The sequence below is a fragment of the Zootoca vivipara genome, chromosome 6 (genome assembly GCF_965207765.1).
Source record: "Zootoca vivipara chromosome 6, rZooViv2.hap1.1, whole genome shotgun sequence".
In the NCBI taxonomy this organism is placed as follows: domain Eukaryota; kingdom Metazoa; phylum Chordata; class Lepidosauria; order Squamata; family Lacertidae; genus Zootoca; species Zootoca vivipara.
This window is the reverse complement of record NC_142589.1, coordinates 73123616-73133360: the sequence shown is the minus strand read 5'-3', so window position 1 is coordinate 73133360 and position 9745 is coordinate 73123616. Positions and strand designations below refer to the sequence as shown.

General features: G+C 45.1%; 1 long non-coding RNA gene across 1 annotated transcript in view; it reads right to left on the bottom strand.

Moving 5' to 3' along the window:
• Window positions 1-2061: 2061 nt before the first annotated feature.
• The window catches only part of LOC118086212 (uncharacterized), a 31664-nt gene continuing 23980 nt past the window's right edge, over window positions 2062-9745 (bottom strand). Inside the window, exon 3 of the long non-coding RNA XR_015950389.1 lies at window positions 2062-2202. This is a non-coding gene — a long non-coding RNA (uncharacterized LOC118086212). The remainder of the gene's footprint in view (window positions 2203-9745) is intronic.

Here is a 9745-nt window from a genome sequence, read left to right as displayed (position 1 = left end):
AGGAGGTCTACACTGTCCTATTCACTCTTCATGTTCTGGCTGGTGTGAGACTCGTGAAGCAGTATAACATCTTTCTTTTGTAACAAAAAGGACAAAACTCCCACTTCCGACTAAATTTCTTCCATTTCTCCTGTTGCCACATAAATCTGTTCCACAACCTTGGAAGGTGAAATAGTACTGAGAAAAGGTACCTGGAAAAAAGGAAAGAACTGTTGACTTTAGCCCTTACCCAGGGAATAGGTGATGGTGTCTGTGATGGTGAATGATAATTTTAACAAGTTAGTTTTAAAAAGTGTATATTTAAGAAATCTGAAAAATATCGTGATTTCATGAGAAAATGAATATATAAAATTTCAGTTAAAAATATAACTCAGATGTACTTCAAAATTGCCATCACACACAAAGGAGTCTCAAGACACGAAGATTATTAATAAACAGGTTATATTTGTAAAATATAATGAAATTAGAGGATTTGAAAACAGACCTAATTAACTAGATTAACCTAATCAATTTTTTGTGGGGATCTAACATGACACATCTAACATGAAGTAGGTGAAAATTGGGAATCCCAAAAGCCAATCAGGAACACCCCTCAGAATTCTTGATCAGCCCTCAAAATAGAAACAAGCAAAGCCAGGCTGTAAAGGATGAGAAGAAAGAATGTAGGGCAGAAGCAGCTCAAAGGGCCTGGACTCTGCCTCTTCCCTCCTGGGGAAAATCAGCCCATATACCCCGTTCATTCCAAATCCCCTCTCAATATTACATTATTCCTCAAAACTATGTTGATAGGGAGGTACTGTATTCATCTAAGGATGGATCTGGACTCTTCAAAAAATTGATTCAGCTAAATGTGTTGTAAACTTCATATAGTACAAGGAAATCCTGTTGACAACAGACAGCTTACCTTCCAAGTCCCGGACTGCAGAATCCGGGACCAGCAGCCATGTGACACTGGAAGTTGCGTCGACGTAACTTCCGGCGTCGCTTTGCCCTTCTATGGGCACAAAAAATGTCCACTGCCGGCTTCGAAAGTTGCTTGTACGTATGTCAGGAAGTGCGTCGATGCAACTTCCAGTGTTGCTCCGCCCATCTATGGGCACCAGAAATGGCCGCCGACGACACCGGAAGTCGTGTCTATGCACTTCCGGACATGCGTAGATGCGACTTTTGAAGCCGGCGGCGGCCATTTTTGTTGCCCATAGAAGGGCAAATCGGAAAGGAAAAAAATGGCCGCCGGCAGGAGAAAATAACGGAGAAAAACGGGAGACGAAGTGATACGGGGGACCACCGGGAAAAGGTAAGTAAAAACGGGGTTTTCCCGGGGAAAACGGGGTACTTGGCAGCTATGATAGACAGGACTCTACAGTGCCATCTGGTGTCAAAGTGTTATAACGCATAAAAAGCATTCAGTCTTTATGGAGGTAGCTAAATAATGACATCAACAAAATAATGTATGGTTGTAGAAAGGAATATATCCTCCCTCTCTTCCTTTCCCTGTGTATCCCCTAAATCAATTCTGTGGGTTTTCCCAATTCTGTGGAGCAGATTTTGGGAGGATACAGAGCACATACAGAGAGCAGAAATTCTGTTGCACAACTCTTCAGATGCAAAAACTGTAAATCCTTTCACTAATGGTCTGAGTTAGCCAGATACTGCTCATTGTCACAAAATTTAAGGAAATGTATTACATTCTTTTCATATAATCAATATGCTTTTGAGCAAGAGGGGCACATTTTGTCCTGGACTTCATCCCAGTGGTGGAGAGATCTGGATGCAACTGGGGTAAAGCAATCGATGCACTTTTTTTCTTTTGTTCAGAAGGCTATTTTATATACACATCTCACTCTGAATCCTCCTTCTGGACAAGCAAGTGGCATTATGAGACAGAGTGCAGGCAGACAAAACACTAAGGGTGCAGAGTGGGGCCAGTGGGAGATATGATCCCTCTCACTTTTCCAGCAACATGCAAGGGAAAGGGAGGAAGGGAGAGAAGGAGAGAGTCTGCATGACCAAGAATTACTAGGCCTTTTTTCCTTCTCTGAGTAGCAATGTTACCGTAAATAAGACGTCCTTTAAATTGAAGACACTGGGTCTCATTTTCAAGGCAGTTGACGGTCTTCTCGCTTTTACACATTATGGTTCCTTTGGAGAAGCAGGATGGGCACTGCAGACCATTTTCAGCCCGCATGTTGCGATCAGGAACTGCCAAAATCAAAAGTATAGTGAGCATGTTAATGGCTTTGTCTGTTTTTGTATCTGTGTGTTATATGAATGGAATCCACCCTAGGGCCTTGCACTTTTGGTGGGGCAGCTGCAAGTACTCTTGGATAAAAAAATTCACTCCATAGGATGGACATTTTCCCTCCCAAAAAGGAAGGGGGAAAGTCTGTGTGTCCTATGGTGCGAAGGCTCCCTGTAAAGCAAGCAAGCAAGAAGAAGAGTTTGGATTTGATATCGCCTTTATCACTACCTGAAGGAGTCTCAAAGCGGCTAACATTCTCCTTTCCCTTCCTCCCCCACAACAAACACCCTGTGAGGTGGGTGGGGCTGAGAGACTTCAGAGAAATGTGACTAGCCCAAGATCACCTAGCAGCTGCATGTGAAGGAGCAGAGAAGCGAACCCGGTTCCCCAGATTACAAGTCTACCACTCTTAACCACAACACCACACTGGCAAGCGGAGCGTGCACATTTACAGGGAGCCAGGAAGGAGGGGTGGGCCAGGGAGCCGGCTCCCTGTCAAGCATCTCCTCCGCTGCTGCTTTTGCTGCTGCCACTTTTGCAAGCAGCAGCAGAGGGGAAGGAATGAGCAGCTCTTCCTCCTCCGAAGCTGCCGCCTGCTGCTCGCAAAAGCAGAGCGTGCCGGCAGCGGCTTCCGAGGAGGAAGAGCTGCTTGTTCCTCTCCCACCGCTGCCAGCAGGGCTGACGCGTCCATTTAGGCAAACTAGGCAGCTGCCTAGGGCGCCAAAATGGAGGGGACACTGGCCAGCCTACCTACCACCCACCAACCCCCTGTGCTGCCTGGGGCCGCCTCCACTGCGCCTGTCACCTGTTGAGCAGCTTCAGGCCGCTATCCTGGGGTGCGCATGTGCTGACAGGCGCAGTGGAAGGGGGCCCAGGCTTGCGCTCCCCGCGCGAAGCTCCGGAGGCACGCGGGGAGCGTGAGTCTGGGGCTGCCTCCTCCGTGTCTGTCACTATTGAGCGGCTTCAGGCCACTTTCCTGAGGTGCGCGCATGCCTCCGGAGAGCAGCCTGAAACTGCTCAACACGCACAGCTGACAGGCACAGTGAAAGCGGCCCCAGGCCCAAAGCTCCGCGGACAAGGAGGAGGAGGAGTGTCTCTTCGCCCGGGGAGGTGCGCTGAGCCTCCGGTCGCCACCACCGCCACCGCTTCGCCCCCTCACAGCGCCGCCACTGAGCTCAGGGAGGAAGATGAGGCAGCGTTGGACCCGAATGGCAGTGGCGGCAGCGGCAGTGGCTGCAAGGGAGCATCCCGCCGTCGCCTCTCCATGGCCTCCTCGCTTGGGCAGCTCATCCCACAGCGGCTGCTTGTGGTCGCAGGTTGGAAGGAGGCCTTGCTCTATATGGTACTCTGGCTGTGGACAGAAAAGGAAGAGTAGAGGAAGCAACTGGCTTATCTGAGGAATGATTTACTTGAGAGAAACTGGGCTTACAGACCCTTCTTTGACATGCTTTCTCAAAAGTAAGCCCTGCTGCATTCATTGGGGTTGTCTCCCAGGTAATCATTGGTAAGACTGGTTTTTGTTGTTAGAAATCATCGTGGCACCTTGGAGACCATTTGGTTTATTGAGTCTATTCCCTACACTCATGCCACAATAAACCAGTTAAGCAGTAAAATGTTGTGCCATTTCTGAATGTATCTCAACTCCTTTTGCTGGTTAGCAGTTTAATGTGTGGTGGTGCTCAGTAGAACTTATTCCCAGGCAAGGATAATAGGTTCTTCTGGTCATCATCCCCTGGGACAAGGTAGCATGTGAATTGGTTGATCATAGATACAATCAGCAGCAATTCTTCTGGTCCTTGGTAAAGGAAATTTCTACTGGCAGTTTATAAGGGTTGTCCCTTGTGTCTACTGTCTACTGGCCCTACTTGTTTGCTCCATCCATCTTTGATATATGTACATTATAGATTCTGTATTCCATTGATGAATCATCAGTTAATGGTTAGGGCTGCAATCTGATCAAATAATTTTTGGCCATATCTACTGTTTACATTTGCATACAGTCATTTTGCATATATAGTTCTGAAGCAAGAAGCATACATTGTTTTTCGATGATGTATACATGTGCTGTTTTTTTGTTTTGTTTTTTCAATTTTATATTTTTATTTTTTCTATTTTCTATTAATTGGGGGGGGGCAGAAGGTGATCTCGCCTAGGGCACAAAAAACCCTAGCACCAGCCCTGGCTGCCAGCGCACTCCGCTTTTGTAAGCGGTGAGCAGCGGCGCTGCTCCTGTCACCCCTCCGCAACAGCAGGCTTGCTAGCTGCCATTGGGGGAGGCACTGCACTGCCTGCTCATGCCAGAGGTACCGTAGGTACGGTAGGATTCTCTTTGTTGAACGCGAGGGGCAGATGGAGCCCAGGGCTGCCCCATCCCTGTAGCATCCCAGAATGGGACTCCCAGGCTGAATGAGACTTCACCACGCAGCAATAGAGAAAAGTAAAGTAATTTATTGTTTGCTGACAGCAAGCAGTGACTCAGAGAATACTTCCTAAAAAACTGAGCCCCAGAGCATCAGTGCTCTGGGTTTATATACCTTTTCCAGACAACATTTGGCATTACAAATGTAAACCAATAAAGCATGGACACAATAAGCTTCCGTGTGTCCTTATAAGACTACTTCTTCCTCTTCTAAGAAAAACTTAGCATTTCTATAGCATACCCATATAAAGCACTTCCTTAGCATACCTATATAAGCACTTCCTTAAAGCTGTGATTGGTATCTAATGCAAAACAAAAACAACCCTTAAGTATCAAGCATCCTTGTTGTTGTTGTTTAGTCGTTTAGTCGTGTCCGACTCTTCGTGACCCCATGGACCATAGCACGCCAGGCACTCCTGTCTTGCACTGCCTCCCGCAGTTTGGTCAAACTCATGTTCGTAGCTTCGAGAACACTGTCCAACCATCTTGTCCTCTGTCGTCCCCTTCTCCTAGTGCCCTCAATCTTTCCCAACATCAGGGTCTTTTCCAAGGATTCTTCTCTTCTCATGAGGTGGCCAAAGTATTGGAGCCTCAGCTGCACGATCTGTCCTTCCAGGGAGCACTCAGGGCTGATTTCCTTAAGAATGGATAGGTTTGATCTTCTTGCAGTCCATGGGACTCTCAAGAGTCTCCTCCAGCACCATAATTCAAAAGCATCAATTCTTCGGCGATCAGCCTTCTTTATGGTCCAGCTCTCACTTCCATACATCACTACTGGGAAAACCATAGCTTTAACTATACGGACCTTTGTAGGCAAGGTGATGTCTCTGCTTTTTAAGATGCTGTCTAGGTTTGTCATTGCTTTTCTCCCAAGAAGCAGGCGTCTTTTAATTTCGTGACTGCTGTCACCATCTGCAGTGATCAAGGAGCCCAAGAAAGTAAAATCTCTCACTGCCTCCATTTCTTCCCCTTCTATTTGCCAGGAGGTGATGGGACCAGTGGCCATGATCTTGGTTTTTTTGATGTTGAGCTTCAGACCATATTTTGCGCTCTCCTCTTTCACCCTCATTAAAAGGTTCTTTAATTCCTCCTCACTTTCTGCCATCAAGGTTGTGTCATCTGCATATCTGAGGTTGTTGATATTTCTTCCGGCAATCTTAATTCCGGTTTGGGATTCATCTAGTCCAGCCTTTCGCATGATGAATTCTGCATATAAGTTAAATAAGCAGGGAGACAATATACAACCTTGTCGTACTCCTTTCCCAATTTTGAACGAATCAATTGTTCCATATCCAGTTCTAACTGTAGCTTCTTGTCCCACATAGAGATTTCTCAGGAGACAGATGAGGTGATCAGGCACTCCCATTTCTTTAAGAACTTGCCATAGTTTGCTGTGGTCGACACAGTCAAAGGATTTTGCATAGTCAATGAAGCAGAAGTAGACGTTTTTCTGGAACTCTCTAGATTTCTCCATAATCCAGCGCATGTTTGCAATTTGGTCTCTGGTTCCTCTGCCCCTTCGAAATCCAGCTTGCACTTCTGGGAGTTCTCGGTCCACATACTGCCTAAGCCTGCCTTGTAGAATTTTAAGCATAACCTTGCTAGCGTGTGAAATGAGCGCAATTGTGCGGTAGTTGGAGCATTCTTTGGCACTGCCCTTCTTTGGAATTGGGATGTAGACTGATCTTCTCCAATCCTCTGGCCATTGCTGAGTTTTCCAAACTTGTAGGCATATTGGGTGTAGCACCTTAACAGCATCATCTTTTAAAATTTTAAATAGTTCAGCTGGAATATCATCACTTCCACTGGCCTGACCTTCTGCTGTATAAACATCCTATCTGGTCTTATGGCCTTCATGCGCAGAACATTCCGTCTAACAGGTGGCATACTGAAAACACAGCTAAAATACATTGCTGACATCAGCAACAAGTAAAAGACACAGAGAATATGACTTTCTAACAAGGCAATATGGCAGAAATAAGGAATAATACAAAAGGCTCAAAATCTTTTCACTGGGTACGCTTGCCACATCCCCAACACACACACAAACACATGCAGAGCCCTTGAGCTTCTCTTCAACACCCCTTTACTGGCCCACACACAAAAAAACACACCCCTTGGCTTGATTCAACACACACACAGCCCTTGAGTTTCTTCAACACCCCCACCCCTTTATTTGATTTAACACCACCCTACAAATACACACACAGCAAAGGATACATGCATTTGGGACCATATGGAGTGCATCTCTCCCCTGTTGTTTATTGATACAGCAGTTAAAGGTGATCTGTAAAACCCAGTGACAGCATCCTCACAGAAAGTAAGCTGGAAGTACCAGTAGATTCTTCATTATGGCTTTTCTTTGGCAAAGCCCCCCGCCCCTGCATGCAGCGCTAGTCACCATGCAGTTGTTCCACAGTATTTGCTTGTTTAAGGTTTTTATATGGTGCTTTCTGCCAGATATGTCTTCAAAGCTGTTTCCAGACAACAAGGAAATCCGTATCAATAAAATACTTACAGGGCAATTAAAATATCAGCAAGAAAACAGCAATGATAAGCATCAGTTCCACAATACAAATAGAGACCAGAAGCTATGTGTAGCTTCCAAAAGCACAAGAAAGCAAACATATTATATATTATTAATAAATTATTATACATTAAATTTGTATACCGCCCTATCCCCATAAGTCTCAGGGCAGCAAAACATAAAAATTATGGAATCCCATAAGCCATAAGAAGGCTACAAATACCCTTAACAGAATAGCACAGTTATGTGTGACAGCCAACAAGGAGTAACAGGGTTAGGGGTGACAGGGAGCTGGAAGGAGGGACAGATGGGAGCCCTGTCCGTCCCTCCTCCCAGCTGACTGAAAAACGAGAGCCACTTACACGCTCTGTGCGGCTCTCACTAGAAGCCTCCCCTGTCCCCTGAAGCCCCGGGAAGGTTTGGGAGCGGAGGGCAGGCTGTTCGCCGTTGCCCCGCACTCAGAATATTTTTTCCTTTGTTTTCCTGCTGTAAAAACTAGGTGTGTCCTATGGCCGGGCGCGTCCTATGGAGCGAAAAATGCGGAAATCTAGGGACAATCTGGGTTTAGGGCTGAGCATGGGACAAAGTAACCTCTTGTTGTGGACACCTTCATTGTAGGCTTCAGGTTGCATATATTTATAAATAACCCAAATATCATAAAGACACCACCATGTCTGTTGTGTGCTATGGTCCCACAGAAAACCCAGAGCCTGGGTTACAGCATGCCTGGTACCCCTGGAATCTCACATCACTTGGATATAGGGGTGATGTATAACCATATATTTGCATACAGTAAAAATACAGCTGGGACAAGGGGCACTGGCACTGCACAGGATCTGATCCTTCATGGTGCTGCTTCGAGCGGCAGGAAGAGCGAGAGGCCGGGTTGGAAAGGCAACCCATCCCTTCCCTGGCAGAGATGTGGCTGCCCAGTAGGTCCCTCTTTTTCACAGTTTCTCCTCATTCCTGCCTCCCCATCCTGCCTTACTCTCCACCCCTTGAGAGCCCCTAATAGTCCTGAACTGCTCAACCTAACCTGAGGCCACCTGGGGCTGCCTCACCCCATTTGAATGAGGCACAGGTCCTCTGAGTACTGCTGATTGACTAAGGATCCAGACCTTGGCAAAATCTAGTGCACAGCCCTAACATGTTAATGCTTCTAAATTGATGTAGAAACTTACGGCTGAGAGTTTCATTGTTACACAGTTCAGTGTTGCAGCAGTTCTTCTTCAGCTCAAAGAATTTATCATCTGCTGCAGTGAAGCTGTAATGGCCCGAGTAACAATAGCTGGATGAAGAGCATTGTTTCAAAAGCTGCACTTGGAATTTCTCTATGAAAAAGAATTTAAAAGAAATATCAAGATATGGAGGTTTATTGCTCCTAAGGCACATTCATTGTAATGGTTCCAGTTTTCTGGATTGTTTGAATGAGGACCTTTTCAAACAAACAACATGCAATGTATTATTAATTTCAGTAATCTAAAGTCATTGGCTTTATTAATTATAATATGTATACACCACCATATCATAGACAGAAACATATCAAAATATTTTCTAGCATGATACATAAAGCATACAATAAAAACTGTGTTAAAAGTAAAGAAACAGATATCAATTAAACAGTTGAAAGATGTATTCTTAATGGCTTATATGAGCCTAGTAGAATAGAAAAAGTTTCTGCAGGCATTTAAAGATGCTTGCCAAGGATGGGTTGAGTAATAGTGAAACTAGAGAAGCCAATATAGGTCAAATGGCCTTGGCTAAGTTCCTCTTGGAAGTAATAAAAAATAGAAACCTACATACTCCGCATAAAACAAAGTGACCGCCTTTTAATCCTTTCCATTTCTTTCTTTTTTTTCTTTTTTTCTTTTTTCTTTTTGAAAATGATTTTGTAGGTCTTTCGTCCAAAATAAATGATGTTGTTATTCTTGACAGTATAAGTTGCATTTTGAGGAAACCACTTGAAGCAGCCATTCTGCAGAGCGATTTCAATGGCTTTCGTTTGATTCGCTCAATGCAAACAGCTGAAAATCTGTAAATTTTGATAATCAACCCAACTTGCAATGTGGCGTGAATAATTTCAATTGCAACTGTGGTTTGCAAAATACACCCAAAGCTTTCAAAGCTTTATTATGATCATAGACCAGAGTAAAATGCATTAAATTTGGAATGTATGCAGTACTCCATTTCAGTTCCAATCTGCCGCATGAAGGATCATGGCTTCTTCTATAATTCTGACAATACATATGACATACACTGCAATCTCTCTGCTACTCTATCATTACCATTTACAGGGTGGGAAAATACTTCCCTGAAAACTCCTGTTGCCCAACCCAAGATACTTGGCAGTGCACTTCAACTGCACCAACCTCACATTCCAATTTCCCCTCTCCATCCAAGTATGCAGCAATGATGTAGGACCAGATGGTCAAGGGAGCACCATCATCCCACCCAGAGTTGCCCCAATGTATTTTGGCACCTGAGGCGAACCACAAAATGGCAACCACACACTCCGGGGTAGAAGGGGTGGGTGAATATGTACATCAGGCACAAGGAA